This window comes from Nicotiana tomentosiformis, chromosome 11 (genome assembly GCF_000390325.3).
Source record: "Nicotiana tomentosiformis chromosome 11, ASM39032v3, whole genome shotgun sequence".
Classification (NCBI taxonomy): Eukaryota; Viridiplantae; Streptophyta; class Magnoliopsida; order Solanales; family Solanaceae; genus Nicotiana; species Nicotiana tomentosiformis.
The window spans coordinates 71,148,935-71,164,644 of record NC_090822.1 but is presented as its reverse complement, the minus strand read 5'-3'; positions in this window follow the sequence as shown (position 1 = coordinate 71,164,644).

The window sequence follows — 15,710 nt, the reverse complement described above, 5'->3', positions numbered from 1 at the left end:
GTATCTTTTGTTCTAGTGTATTCAGTATATTCATAGCTTACAAGGATCCCCTTTTATAGTAGAGGGTCATTACTTTATTTATAACAAAAAATAATAAAATAAAGCATATAGTGGAGGACCCATGATGATTTGTCTCTTCCTCGATTCCCGCCAAGATTCTCTCTTTTGGTACGGTTGCAAGGGCTCTTGTTTGTGAGCTCGATACTGACTCGAACTCGTTACTGGGTCGAGCCCTTCGGTCTTGGCTCGAGTTCGACCTTCGGGATGAGAGTCGCGCATTTCCGACCTCGAAGCAATGCCTTGCAGATCGATTTGGTCACGGGCTCGATAAGGTTATCGAGCCGACTCCTCGAGCAGCCTTCGGACTCGAGGCTCGTTAGTACTGTCTTCGGAGCTCACTCCCAAAATTCTACTCCGACTTCTTACCACTTGAACTCGATAGAACGTAGGAAGGCCGAAATCTATTTCGACCATATACAACTAGTATAAAAAATTCTGCAAACCAAAACTTTTACAAATGAGAAGAAATCACTCTCATTTTTTTCAAAATTTTTTCTTGTTCTTCTTTTTGTTGTTGATGATGGTGGTGTTCTGACCAACTTATGTACACCTCGACTAATTTCATCGAGTATATATCTGTTACCTTCCATCATCACGGATATTGAGTAACTTTGCCCATCAAGACTTAGGTCGATGAAAAAGAAATCACCTAAGTCTATATATTTTTTGTTCTTTAAAACTAAAAAGTTATGTGAAATGTTCAATCGGAAAAGCTAAATCTTGGATCTATGACAACGCAAAATCCTGCATGTAGTAATATTCAATGCCTCATTCATTGACTAAAATTCTCGTTAACATTCCCACATTCAAATCTAGTGTATTTAACGTTTTCAAACTGAAAATTCATACCTATGAAAAAGCGGAATTTTGCTCCTTAGTCTAACCATCAAAGTCAAAGAAGTATACCTGCTTAACTCCTGAATGTCACCCTTTATATAGTGATCATCCTTTTCCCCAAAAAACATTGCAAACATTTAGCAAAAACCAACAGTTGAATTTCTTGATCCTCAACTTTGACAAGAAGTAACAAGAAAATGAAGTTTTTCAAGTACGCTTTTGTCTTGGTCATTGTAATAATCCTCTTTGTTTTCTTGTCCAATAACTGCATGAAAGTTGAGGGATTGAGACCCCTTAAGGAACAATCTTTCACCCCAATGGTAGGGAATTTGGTTTTACAGAGAGCATACTCTGGGCCAAGTCGTCGTGGACGAGGTCACTAGCTAGTAGGAATTTCAAAATTCGTATTTGGTTTTAATTTGTTTTTGTTAACTTCTTTAGGAGTTGAGCCCAGAAGACGGGATGTAGACAGGTTGCACTTGCCATAATTGACCCATTTTTCTGCTTATAAATGTATACAATTCTTCGATTTGAGACATCAATATAACAAAAGTTATACGCACATGCTGAGTCGCTTCTGTTTCTGTTTGCTGCCCTGTGTACAAATGATTTTGTGAGTTGAGTTGAATATCTTGTTTTTGGAAATGTATACTTTTCAAATCAGCCTGAACTAACTCCAAAAAAATAAATATCAAAATCGTAGTTGAATGATATCAGTGAAAGTCTCTAAACACATGTATAGATTTTTCTCACTATCTCCTTTTTACGCTTTTATATTATGACGATAGCAGTGGAAGTCTTCAAACACAGAACTTTTTCTCTCTTCTTACTTACCTCCCAGCTTCTCTCTCCTCTTTCTCCCTAACATATATCATGTATCCTTAATTCATGTGCACAAGCTTCATTCTGAGGATGTAATTCCCATATATGTTTACCATATTGTGTGCTTGAGTTTAGATCTTCCATCTGGCCTTTGGTGAATGCAAGTCCAGATGGCCGTTTTGAGGTCACGCACCACCGAATTTGCACAATTGAGATTTGTTTTAGGTGGGTGCTATTGGATTATGTTTTAAACATCTTAAAGAGCTTGAATCTCAATTTTGATTTGAGATGGCCGGTTTGAGTTGAAATTTGAGCTACGATTTGGAGAAAGAAGATAAACTTTCTACATGTATAACCGTGTATCCTATGTATATCCCTTGTGTATCTGTGTATATCCCGTATACATGCATGTAAGATACATGTGCCACAGAGAATTTTTCAACTCGATCAATTTTCTAAACCAGTCCAAATCATCTCTAATCTTCCTCATTTTTTTGTATATTGCCTCCTCCATGTTTTCTTAACGAATCTCAACCATGCCCATTGAAAAACAACTTCCACACGTTTTTAAATGTTATATATCATTGGTAATTTTTTGTTGCTAAAAATAGTTAAATAATATTCTATGGCTAAGTGACTCTAAACTTCTTATATTTCAGTACATGACCATAATTCTCTCTAAAAAAAGGTACACATATACCTATACTTTTCTTATTGCTAAGACATGAAGGCATGTAAAATCGAATAGCGGATGTTAAAGATTTATGGTATGTCACGAGTGGGTCCAAATAATTCAATCGGGGTATGTTTTTCGAGGTGTCTGAAGATTCGATCAATTCCTACCCATGAATGAGTCAATCATAAATAGGATATGAGGAATAATGTATCTTTCATCAGGTTCAATCTCATACCTTCTGAAATCTTGATATTTTGTTGTCTTTCAGCGAGAAGTTCTTTCAGAAACTTATATAATTGTTGTTAATTAGAAAGCATGAAAGGTAAATTAAGAAGTTGGATTCTCAAATTCAAACTGTGCCACGTATAATGGGATCGATCCAGTATTAAATACTAATTATATGTTTCAGAATTCACAAACAAAACTATCCAGTACATATCGATAGCCGTTAAATAGTAAATCTGAAACAAAAGTGTATTCATGTCTCTCTTACATTGCTTCTTTCTGTCTTTTCTACTTCTTCTCCTAACGTTGGTACCATTGAATGTGAGATTATATAAACGTACCAGCAAACTAGTCACATACAATAAGTTTGGTGATCTAGTTTTCTGCTTAAAATAAGTTGATCTTTTTTAAAGTTGGTTTTGGTGTGATCTTAATAATGGAAGCCTATTTGAAAACTTCACATAATCAACAAAATCAAAAAGAAATTAACTAGGGGTTTTGAGTTAGTGTAACATAGAGAAGGAACTAAGAGAAGGAATTGAGAGAAATAACTTTTATTTAAAATAATGGGCAAAAGGGTCCAAAATATTCCTTACATCTCATTATTTACAATTGGATAAGATCGGATAACTATACAAAACTACTCAGCTACAAACAGAATCAAAATTACAACCATATATCTACAACTGGGCCAACTACATAATAGATAGACGAAGCCAAATCAATGCTTATGCTTAGGCTCAGATACCAAATAGGAGTATTCTTTTATCTCAACACCCCCTTCCCTCAGGTTGAAGGGGAGAACACCTTTAACTTAGCCATATATTGCTATTGAAGAGGCCAGACAAGGGCTTTGTGAAGAGGTCCGGATGAAGTAGTAGTCCACTTTAATATGCTTGGTACGCTCGTAGAAAATAGAGTTTCTGGTTATATAGATAGCCACCTGACTATCACAAAAAACAAAAATAGGAAGTGAGACGGGCACACAAATATAAGATAAAATGTGAGTCAACCAAGTCAAGTTTGCCACCATTTTGCTTAAGTCTATGTACTCAAGGAAATAATTGGCTGCTTCTTAGATTTTAACCCACCAAATTGTCACCCAAAAAATACGAAAACCAGTCACAAAATCACTATCAGAATAAGCAGTAGAAGAGAAATTTGGTGCTAAAGATTGGAAGAAATCTAGATAAACAAACATTTACCAATTAAAATTCTATAAGTAGTTGGACGGGGAAGCAATTCCCCTGAATCTGCCTTCAGCTTGACATTTAAATCCAAAGGGCAAACCACTGACCAACATCCAAACAGCCATACATACTAATCAAGAATAAACTTTCTTTCGTTTAAAAGAACACCGCTGTCAAGTTAAGTGGTCGCAATTCAAAGAACCCAAATCCTTAATTTTGAATTCCCTATCTAAATAATATCTAAGATCTTCTATTTCAAAAATATCATCCCCTAACAAAATGCTATCATCAACTATACAGCCAAAACCACCAAATTTCTAAGATCACTCTTAACTAACAGTGAATAGTCATTAGTATAACCTCTTGAACATAATGACTTATAGAACTTAGCATTCTACTGCCTTGAAGTTTGTCTAAAACCATAAAAAGATTTTTGTAATTTACAGATCAAGGGAGTAGAAGTAGAAGTAGACAAGGTAGAAATAGATAAGCTTTCATATAAACTTCTTCATCAAGATCACCATGTAAAAAAGCATTATTTATATATAGTTGATATAGTAGCCGTTTTTTAACAACAACAAGTAGTAAATATTTAATAGTAGACAACTTTATTATGTTTCAGTAAAGTCTATTCCTTCAGCCTAAGTGTCTCGTCTAACTACTAGTATCTTTCAACACTAGCATCAATCCTATATTTTATTTTATTGACCCACTTGTAACAAATATGCTTATTTCCCTTAGGTAACGCAATAATATCACAACTGTGATTGGCTTCTAAGGCCTCCAAATTCCTTTCTCATAGTCTCTTGCCGGGCTAGAATATGAGCAGCTTGAGAATACATATATAGTAGGTTCTACATGCTAAAAAGAAGAAGAAGAACTAGAGAAAGAAGGAGAAAGTTGATAAACATAATCTTGCAAGTGAGGAAGAGGGTGATATTGCCTAGCAGATTTTCTTAAGAATGGAGTTGTGGGCATAACATGAGATGGATGAGGAGTAAGAGGTAGATATAGCACAGAAACTAGAGGAGAAGAAGTAGAAGAGGAAGTAGAAGAGGAAAAATAATAGGAACATCATCTCATGATTCAAGGGATCGGACTGAATAGGTGGAGAAGATTGTGCATGTTTAGAAAAAAGAACGACCTCTTCATAGAAAACTATTTCTACCAATATAAAATATTATTTGATTTGTACCCCCTTTATAGCAAAAGAATAACTAAGGAAAACACAAAGAATGGCTCTTGGTTGAACTTGTCTCTTTGAGGAATTAGGATAGTTGCATAATATGAACACCCAAAAGTTCTCATATGAGAGTAATAGGGGAAATAACCATACAAAAGCTTTAGGGCTACCTCTAATCCATTTGCAAGTCTTTGTTTTATTTATTTATTTATTGTGGTAGGGGTAGCATGTGGGCCGGGTCGGTCCCTAAACGAGCCAAGTGGGCCGGTCTCAAAATAAACGGTCCTAACGGTCCCGGGCTAAACGATCTTTTTGTAGGAACCGGCTCGGGACCGGGCCCACCAACTCATGGTCCCGAGCTAAACGTGTCGGGCCCACGGGCTAAGTGGGCCCAACGACTAAATATTTTTTTAAAAAGAATTAAATAGAAATTTGAGACAAAAAGATGTTAAAAAAATACCTTGTAAATTTTATTATAGAATTGTGACCTAAATTTTTTAATTCAAATTTAAAGATAAAAATATTGTAAAGAGATATTCAAAGCAATGCCTTGCAATTTGATTATAGCATTAAAAGAATATGGCAGTATCTTTTTTTAGTCTTCCTCCGCTCTATGGAATGAGCACAACAAGGTGCTAATACCACCATTGAGAAGAAAAAGATACTAATCAAGATGTGCCAAAATACAAGTTACATAATACATACTAGTTTTTGTTCATACAAGTTACATGGTATCTCTTACAAACTTCATAAATCCTTCAAGGTTCGGAGGAATTTCTATTGGTGGTGGCGGAAAAGTAGCTTGGTCATTGTTGTTGATACCCAATTTTACCCTCATATTTTTAAAATATATATATATACATTCAAAATAGTATTTTTGCATTATTATTTAGTTTACAAACCTATACAAGCATTTTCTACAATTTTCCATAATTTTTAACGCTTTAAATTAATTTTCTTATATGTAAAGATTTAGTAATTATCCTTTTAAATTATTTTGTAATGACTTAGTTACCTAAAATAATTATTTTGCACCTATAATCATATATGGCTCTACCAACCTCATGTTTTCCAATTGCCAAGGGAATTGTAAAACAAATCGGACCCTTCAGCTTAGGAGAGAGCTTACTTTTCACTCTAGCATTGTACTTCTCAGTAAGTGCAACCGTTTAAAACTCTATCAATATTCTTTTATTGGCCACCATATCTCTAAGGCATATTTAGGCACTTCTTGCAGCACTTCCACCAAAGGTAGATTCACACGCACCTGGCTCAAGATATCTAAAATCTTTTCATACTTAGAATCACCTTTCGGTTTCTGCAACCTTTGAGGAAAAGGCGATGATGGCCTCACTTCTATCTCTTGATGATGTTTATCATTTTTTTTTAGCTTCTTCCAACAGTTTAGGTATCAATCTTTCAAAAACTACTTTAGGCATACACTTTTTAGGTGGCGACTCCTCCAATGCTCTCCCACTTCTTAGAGTAATTGCTTGCACTTGTTCTATAAGATTCTTCTCGGTATCACCTGGGAGTGCTCCAGTAGGTCTAACATACTAATTTGCCTAACTTTTCTCTCTAAATTTCTGAAATCTATCCGAAGTTGTTGATTATCAAGACGGAGTTGTTGAGTATCAAGCAAGAACTTCTTTAACAAATTATTCGTAGTCTTTTCTTCTTGTTGTGGTGGCGTTTGTGGTACGTTGAATGTTCCTTGAGGTATGTTACTATTCTGATTACCCCCCCCCTCCCCCCATGAGAAGTTGGGATGGTTTCTCCAATTTGGATTGTAAGTATTTCCCATACTAAGCATTCTGGTTCATCGGACCCCTGCCTTACTACCCCAAATAATAAATGGATTCAGGATTCAATGGATAGTAGTTACTCGTGTGTCCTTCTCCATATATCTCACAACATGTAGACATTTTTTTACACATGATGCATCTGATGCGCTTGTTGCATTATTCTTTTATTTATCTGATTGGCTAGCTTCGTTATATCTGCTCTCATGGCTGAGAAATCATCAAGCTCAATAACACATGTTGCCTTTTGTTTAAGTGATCTTCATAGTTCCTCGTCTCCTTACCATTTGTTATCATTAGTAGTGAAATTATTCAGCAGGATCTGGATTTCACTATATAGCCTTGCCATGCAACTACCCCCACAAGCTGAATCACGTCTCATCTTGGATGCGTCATCCAACCTATCAACAAGAGTATGACCCACAACTTCATCAGTTTGATAATTATGTGGGTAGTCTCTGAGTAGCTTCTTGTATCTTTCCAAGCTTAACGTAAAGTCTTGGCATCTTTTTGTTGAGACCCCAGAAGTTGGCTTCTCAGTGACTTTGTTTTCTTCGTGGGAAAAATGTGATCAGAAATTTCCATGCTAGATCATCCCATATGTGTATTGAGTTTGCAGGCTCTTTCTGCAACCATTCCTTTGCTTCTTCAAACAGATAAAAGGGAAATAATGTCAGGCTGACATAATCCTTGGAGACGTCCAGATAGTTGCATGTATCCACAATCTCAAAAAAGTTCTGTATGTGTTTATGTGGATCTTCATGTGATATACCCATAAATTGCCATGTGGACTGGATTAGCTGCAACATGTACTATTTCATCTCGAAATGACCAGTTATGTCAGGCTTCACGATATCTGAAGTCATGTTTGCGAGATTAGGCCTTGCGGCTCTCGTCGTTCTCTGCCATCTCTATTGGATGTGGTTGAGCTACAATGCCCAACTCTGCAGCTCTTGCGCTTACTTCTACCTCCCTCCTTAACTTGTGAAACAATCTTTCGAATTCAGGGCCAGGAGGAGGAATATTGTTCATATTGTTACTTCTTCTTAGCATTCAATGTGAACACTTGTAGAAACAAAAACAGTAAACAAATTAAAACATGAACAAACAACGAATAAAAGCTTATTTCAGACAAGTAGCTAATTTAAATCCCAGGCAAGGGCGCCAAAAACTTATTGGGGCCAAATGCACACATAAGTCTACGAGGCGACAAGTAATAAAGTGATGAAAAAGTATCATCCCATGAGGATTTATGATTAAATATCGTCGAATTTAAACTACTTATAAGTTAATTTCTCAAGCAGTTACGAAGAAAATGATTGTGATATTTACAACTAAAATTTACTACGAAATTAAGAAACAAGCAAGAAGTCAAGGATGCAAAGAAAACAAATAAACACTTAGGAGAAATTCAACAAGATGAAAATATTCCGGGGTTATAGGATTAATGTATCTCCTATTGTGTTCTTCTGGTTGATTCAATTACTTAGCTATTTTGTTGGTTAACGGGGTTTATTATGCTCGTGAAGCATGTATTCAACACTTCAACACTTCACTCACCTATTCAAGCCAACCTAATACTATTCGTCTATAGAATTAGAACTAACAAGAATGCATGTATATCTCCAGCAAAAATAACCAAATAAGGCAACTAGAATATGTCTATCCTAATCAGGAATCTATTCTCCGATGCCAGGATTCAAGAACTTACTCTATTCAATCTTATATGCAATCTATAGTTCCCACTTTTGCGTTTACCTATAAATTCGTAGATAGTATTCTACTGTTAGCTATGAAGTAAATAATTAAGTGCAAGATTGAATAAGCAAATTACTATGATAATTCAAGCAATATAATCAACCGTCAAATATCAATAGTCAACAACAACTTATAACCCTAGAATAATGGGGTTCTTAGCCACTCATGTTCGTACAAATAATCAAAGTATTGTTTTTAAGCATTAAAGCTATGGATACTAGATGAAGGATGGAAGAATCGATGAAATCCATGCTCCATTCGTGTTTCTAAGCCTTTGCCGCCATCACAAATTGACCAACCCCTCAATAATCACGTTTTAGAGGGTATTTATAAGTTAGGGTCGGAGTCTCCAAGTCCAAAACTGAGTAGGAAATGTTTAATTTGTGAACTGGTAAAGGGTTCATGCCCTAGAGCTCACGAGGCTTGGACTGGGTGAGCTTTGGACCTCACATCACGAGGCTGGTCGCTAGCTTCACCTCGCCAGGAGCCAAGCATTGCCTGGCCTAGCGCATGGTACTTGGCCTTCTCTGGTTTTTTCCTTTTCACGCTCTTTTCATGTAATTTTGGCATTCGTGTGTGCAACCTTCACTCATTTTCATCCTCTAACGATCCTACATATAAAACCTACTCAATTAAGCTCAAACACCACACACATTAACATTAAGAACCAAAATGTAAGGTCAGTAATACACTAAAGTATACATTTATAGCCAAATATTAGAAGACTCTGAGGGCTTGACTACTTTAACTTGAAGACTTGGATGGCTTGACTACTTCAACTTGAAGACTGGTGAACATGAACACCGACGAACTTGGAGACTTGGAGGGCTTAAATATTTTAACATAAAGACTAGAGGATAAAATTCAACTTGAAAAATTGACGGAGTTGATGACTTGGAGGGCTTAAATACTTTAACTTGAAGACAGGCGAACTTGAAGATCGACGAACTTGAAGACTTGTAGGGCATGAATACTTCAAATTTAAGGCGTAGTAGACAATACGCATTCAACTTGAAGATTTAGTATTCTACTGAAAGACTACATTCATCCATCAGAGATGCCAATTTGCTATGGAGGCTTGCCCCCATTGAACCATCAATCTTTGATAAGGCACAAAGTTCAATGAAAGAATACATGTAAGCCCAATTTTTTAAGTTTCAATCAAGTGGATTATATTCCATCAAGCTTCATTCGAAAAAAAATTAGGGTGACATATATTTGTAAGCTCATGCTACAAATCGACGAGAATTGATAATCAAAAATTTCTTCATGAATTGATAATCAAAAATCGACGAGAATTGATAATCAAAAATGTCGCTTCATTTCATTTGATTGGCTCATGCTCTAAATGAATTTCAAGGTTAATATTTTTAATCTTTAAAAGCTTTAGCGGCTAAATATTGACTTTACTAGTTAATTTGACAGATGATCATATTTGACTAAAATGATTCAGACATTTGATACAGTACTATAAAGTATAAAATTTTAGTTCTAGATTAAAACATCAATACTGATTTGATAGTCAAATTTCTTTTTATTGGAAAAAAAAAAAAAGAAGATAGAATTTGGTGGAATAGAAGGAGAAACAAAGGGATAAAGTAAGATTTTTAATTATACAAAAGATATTATATGCCCCTCATTTGTCATAGAACGATTAGTTCATTTTTAATCATAAAACTTATATATTTTACAAGACACAAATAAAATATTACTCCTTCCGGTCCACTTTAATTAATTTTTTGGTTATTTTCACACATATTAAAGGATTTACCTTTTAGTATTAATTAATAATAAAATTGATCATATTAATCTTATTTTGTTCATTGAAAATATAATAAATACTCATATGCTCTTTACTCCGAACTTGAAAAAAAAAGAAGTTAATTCCTTCTTGATATCTGAAAAATCAAATATTGTGGACCACAAAAAAAAAGGCTAAAAATTAAATTAAAGTGGACCGGACGGAGTATCAATTATACCTTAATCAAAAAATTAATTGGAGGCAATTAGTTATATCTGGTCTTTTTATCCAAATTCATTGCATTTCACAAGTGAATAATTTGTCTCTTAAGAAAAATAAAAGGAATTAAGAAATTAAAAATTCTTTAGTTCATCTATCTTAGTGACATACAAGTACTCCATTTAGTTTATTTTATGTGACATTATTTCTTTTTTAACCTATTTATAAAAATTGATAATATTTAATAACATTTAAACTTTAAAATTTCCATCTTACCCTTTTAGTTTTAATGATATACAAGTACTCCAAAGATTTCATTTTATGTGACATTATTTCTTTTAATAGTGTATTCTTAAAAAATAATATATTTATATATTTAAAAAATGATTACGTATGGAGTAAAAGTGGTTGATGACACCTGGGCGAATGACGGTGTGACATGTGGCACTGAAGACAAGTGGGATATGAGTCAACAAACAGTTGTCACCGGTTGCAAGCAGCGAGCGATCAGCGTCGAACAAGCCCGAAAGACAGAACAACCGGTAGCAAAGATTTGCAGTATTGTCATCGGGTAACATTCATTGGACAACTGTTACAAAGAATATGTCCATTTAAAGCCAACAGTTGTGCACCCACCAATGGTGATTTTATTCTCATTTAAAGGGAGCTTGATTTGAGGATCTTGTCCCCCCTAAATAGGGCTATAAATATCAGGATTAACAATCATTGTAGAACATGAAATATTCTACACACAATCTATAATCTATTATCTTGTTACGCTCGATTTGAACACCTGAACATTGTTTTTACTTTTATCATCGGAAAGACTAAATTCTTAGTGAGGCTTGCAATCACCTTTAATTACAGTCGTTAATATTATTTTCGTTCGTATTTATTCATCATCTTTGGATCAAATCGATTCAATTGTCTATAAATCACGGTATAAATTAAACTGTACTGTTTTAAGAGTAAACAGTTTGGCGGCGGCCGCGGGGCATAGACAACCACATAATTGCTTTGATCCATTCGTCTGTTACTAACAAGTTTTGACTTTTTCCTTAGTAAAAACCTGATACGGCAACTAATGGTGTCAACAACGTTTACGATGTTGGAGCACGTGAAGAGCATGAAGATGTGTTCCAGCATGATGGTTCAACTAGCGAAACTCACAACGAAGGGGATGAAGCTGTCACGCCCCAAAACTGAGGAGCACAACCGGCGCTCAACCGAGTGAACCCGACCGAGCAAGCCTATTAGATTTTCTTCTACCCAAACTCATCCATGAATGGAGATAATACATATTTTCATTAATTAGACAAAAATGTGTTCATGTCTACAATACCAATTCATTTCCAATAGTTTCATCATTTTTAAAGTCTCAAATGGACAAGTAATACAACCACAACATAATATATTTTGACTTTCCCATCACCAATATACAACCCACACTATGTCTACGGAGCCTCTATAGATAAAGAAGAGTACAATGATAATGCCGGCAATAAGGCCCCGGTTATACCTCAAACAGAATACATAAAGTACAAAAGATTCATGACCCCGGAATGAAGTGGGGCTCACCAAGTCAGCTCGGAAGCTATCACTAATCAATATCTCCTGTTGTGGAACCACCTGCGTCCATTTAAAAATGCAGCACCCCTGGCAAAAGGGACGTTAGTACTGTCGAATAGCACTAGTATGTATAACTAAACACCCTCTCAATAGAATGACAAATAATACAAGCAAGATTATCATAATATCAATGAAAGCCTTAATCAACATCAAACCTTAATTTAGAATCAAGACAGTGTTCAAATTTATTTCCATATCTCACATTGGGAGATTTTTAGTATCGATATACCATTATCCACAATACCATTATTCATAAAATCAGTACCATCGTACTCTCAGTACGGAGTCCAATCACGACCCAATCGGTTAGGCTATCTCATTAGAGATATCAACCACAATTACTCTCAATATTAATACCACCGTCTTTAACACAGCGTCCGATCACGACTCGATCGGCTAGGCTATCCATTAGGGACATCGACCACAATCACAATTTCAATTATAATTTCCAGTACAATCACCACCATGTGTGCGGCATGGTGTCCAATCACGACCCGATCGGCCAGGCTGTCTTATTCGAGACATCAATCATCGCATTTCATATTACTTTCACATCTTTTCATTTCATTGGCACTAATGGCCATAATTTATAATATCATTCTTCCCACGTTGGCCGTATTTAGTATTTCATGCTCACCTTTTCACTTTCTAACATCAACATCATCAACAACAATTCAAATCAAGACATATAGTACACCTGTGAGCAATTAAGAGTCTAAGGCACATAGAGATTCTTCACAAAATTTGGCATAATAGCCTTCGTTTAAACTTGACTTGAAGTCGAAATATTATTAATGCACAGCCCATATTTTAACACATCCTCAATCGATAACATAGCATGAATAAAGCATTTGGGATACTTGTTGAACATATATCTTTCATCCCAATCTTACTCGGAATAGCCAATTTTATATGAACCACTTGGGACTTACATAATTCACATGAATATCGTGGAATTCAATTCTAAGAGAAGATTTTAGCCAACATACCTCACTTGAGCTTCCTTACACTCTATAACGTTCCGGAATTCTTAGCAACTTCAATCTATTTTAGAAATATAGCAAATTGAACCAAAATTAGGAAGATGATTATGATTCTAACTCATTTGAGTATTTTATCAAACACTAGGTGTGCATAAGGTTTCAAGGTCCTTTTATGGAGAATTCCATCATCCTGCAACCCAATCTTTACTATTTTTAGTTCAACAATCTTCATACACCCTTTGATAACACATGCATGTAAAATAAACAACTCTCATGCCCAAAAATTATCTTGCTAATTACCCATTTCTAGACAAAAATCAAGATTGAGGGTTAGGGTGTAGAATCTTACCTCTAGGATGAAGACCTAGTGAGTTTTCCTTCTTAATCTTCCAAAACTTGAGCAAGAATTGAAGAACAATTATTGAAAAATACCTTCTCACTCTAGGGCACTCTCTCTTACTCTAAAATGTCAAATTATATCTCAAAAATGGCCCAAAACGCGTATTTAACGAAGTAGGGTCGAGTTTTAAAACCCCAAAAATAAAACCCCGGAACAGGTTCTGCGATCGCATAATCAATATGTGGGCCGCATATCGGTCGCATAATTGCTGACCAAAACGACCAAAAATCTGTCTGTGTCTACGGTCACTATGCGGTCGCATAGTCAACCGCATAATTGCTTCTAGACTGACCCTTTCCTGCCTCACTTCTGCGGCCCGCATAGTGGTTCTGCGGCCGCATAATGGACCACGAAATATTATTTTCTTTTGCAAATTTTACCAGGCTTTACACTTAAGTACTTCAAAAATTTTTGGGGTGTTACAGAAGCAACCCCGATTCATGAAGGATAATATCCCAGCCATGTGCAAGGCCCGACCCCAGATGATGCGGAGGATGAGTATGCTGTCGAAATGGTCAAAATCTTAAGATAACACCAAAAGGTGATCATAGATCACCTTTCGAGGCAAGATCGGGTAATGATGGAATTGGAGCAGACGTTACAATAAATTAGACGGCTCAAAGAATCGATAACAACACTCCAAGGGATGAAGTCGGTTTCGATGAATTATCTTTTCAAAACCGAGCTCATGAGGTTCATGAGAGAGATGAATGAAAGTGTGGACCAGAATTCAAGAGAATTTCATGCTCGGATGGATCAGATCCCAAGCGCGCCACCAGTGTTAAAAGGGTCAAATTCGAGGAAGTATACGCAGTTGCCGTGACACTAGAGTTGATCCCGAATATGTTTAATATGCTGGGTATCCCAAAATATGATGGGACTTCAGATCCATAGGAGCACATCATGACCTACACCACGACGGTAAAAGGAAACGACTTGGCTCAGCAAGAGATCGAGTCAGTTTTGTTGAAGAAATTCGGCAAAACCCTCACGAAGGGGGCCCTGACATGGTATTCCCTCTTACCTAAGCATTCAGTTGATTCTTTTGAAATGCTTCTAGATTCGTTCATCAAAACCCATGCCGGAGCAAGAAAGGTCCAGGCTAGAAAGGTGAATATATTCAGAATTTTTTAAGGAGAGTCTGAGCTGCTGTGGGAATTCGTAATTCGGTTCCAGAAGGAAAGGATGCTGCTACCAGCGGTTTCGGACAAGTGGGCAGCGGAGGCATTCACGAAGGGTCTCAGTCCGATAAGTTATGATGCCTCCCAAAAATTGAAGAAGAGCTTGCTCGAGTTTCAGGAAACCACATAGGCAGATATCCACAATCTCTATGAGTCAAAGATAAGGATAGAAGACGATCAACTAGGCTCTTCGGTGTCCTCCAAGGGACGGGGTCGCGATAAAAGTCAGGTTAAGTTTAGAAATGACTTTTATACAGATCGGAGGTCCTCTAGGGAGCGTTTTCTACCTTATGATAGGATCGATGGGCATATAAATAAAGGATTCCAGTCATCAGATAGGTTCGCCTCCGAAAGAAGGACAGGTCATGGCCGGAATAACAGATCATTGCAAGAGAAAGAGGTGTCAGGGTCCCGATATCTCGCATATCCTAAGTTATCAGATTGCAACTTTAATATCATCCTAGTAGAATTGGTATTGGCAATGAGGAATATCAAAGAAGAACGGTTTCTGAAACTGATCTGATCGGATCCTAGCCAAAGGGATCCTAATATATAGTGTGAATTCCATGGGACTCACGGCCATAGAATTGGGGACTGCCAATATCTTTGCGAAAAGGCAGCAACGCTGTTGAAGAATCACCATCTAAGTGAGTTTTTAAATGACCTCGCCAAAAATAATTATGGTAGAAGTCGGGATAATGCAAGACCATCAAAGACAACATCAGGGTCACCTCGGATGACAATCAACATGATTTGCGGAGGAAATAAGGTCAATGGGGTAACATTTTCGGCAAAAAAAAAAGACAAAAATATCGGTGACTCATGACAAGAGAATCCGAGAAGCCGCATAGGATGACATTACCTTCACGGAGGAAGATACTGATAGGCTCCTTCTTCCGCACAATGACGCTGTAATATCTCTTAATGTCATAGATTTCAAAATTAAGGGCGTTTTGGTTTATTCAGGAAGTTCAGCCAACATCATATAATAGAGGATTCTGTAA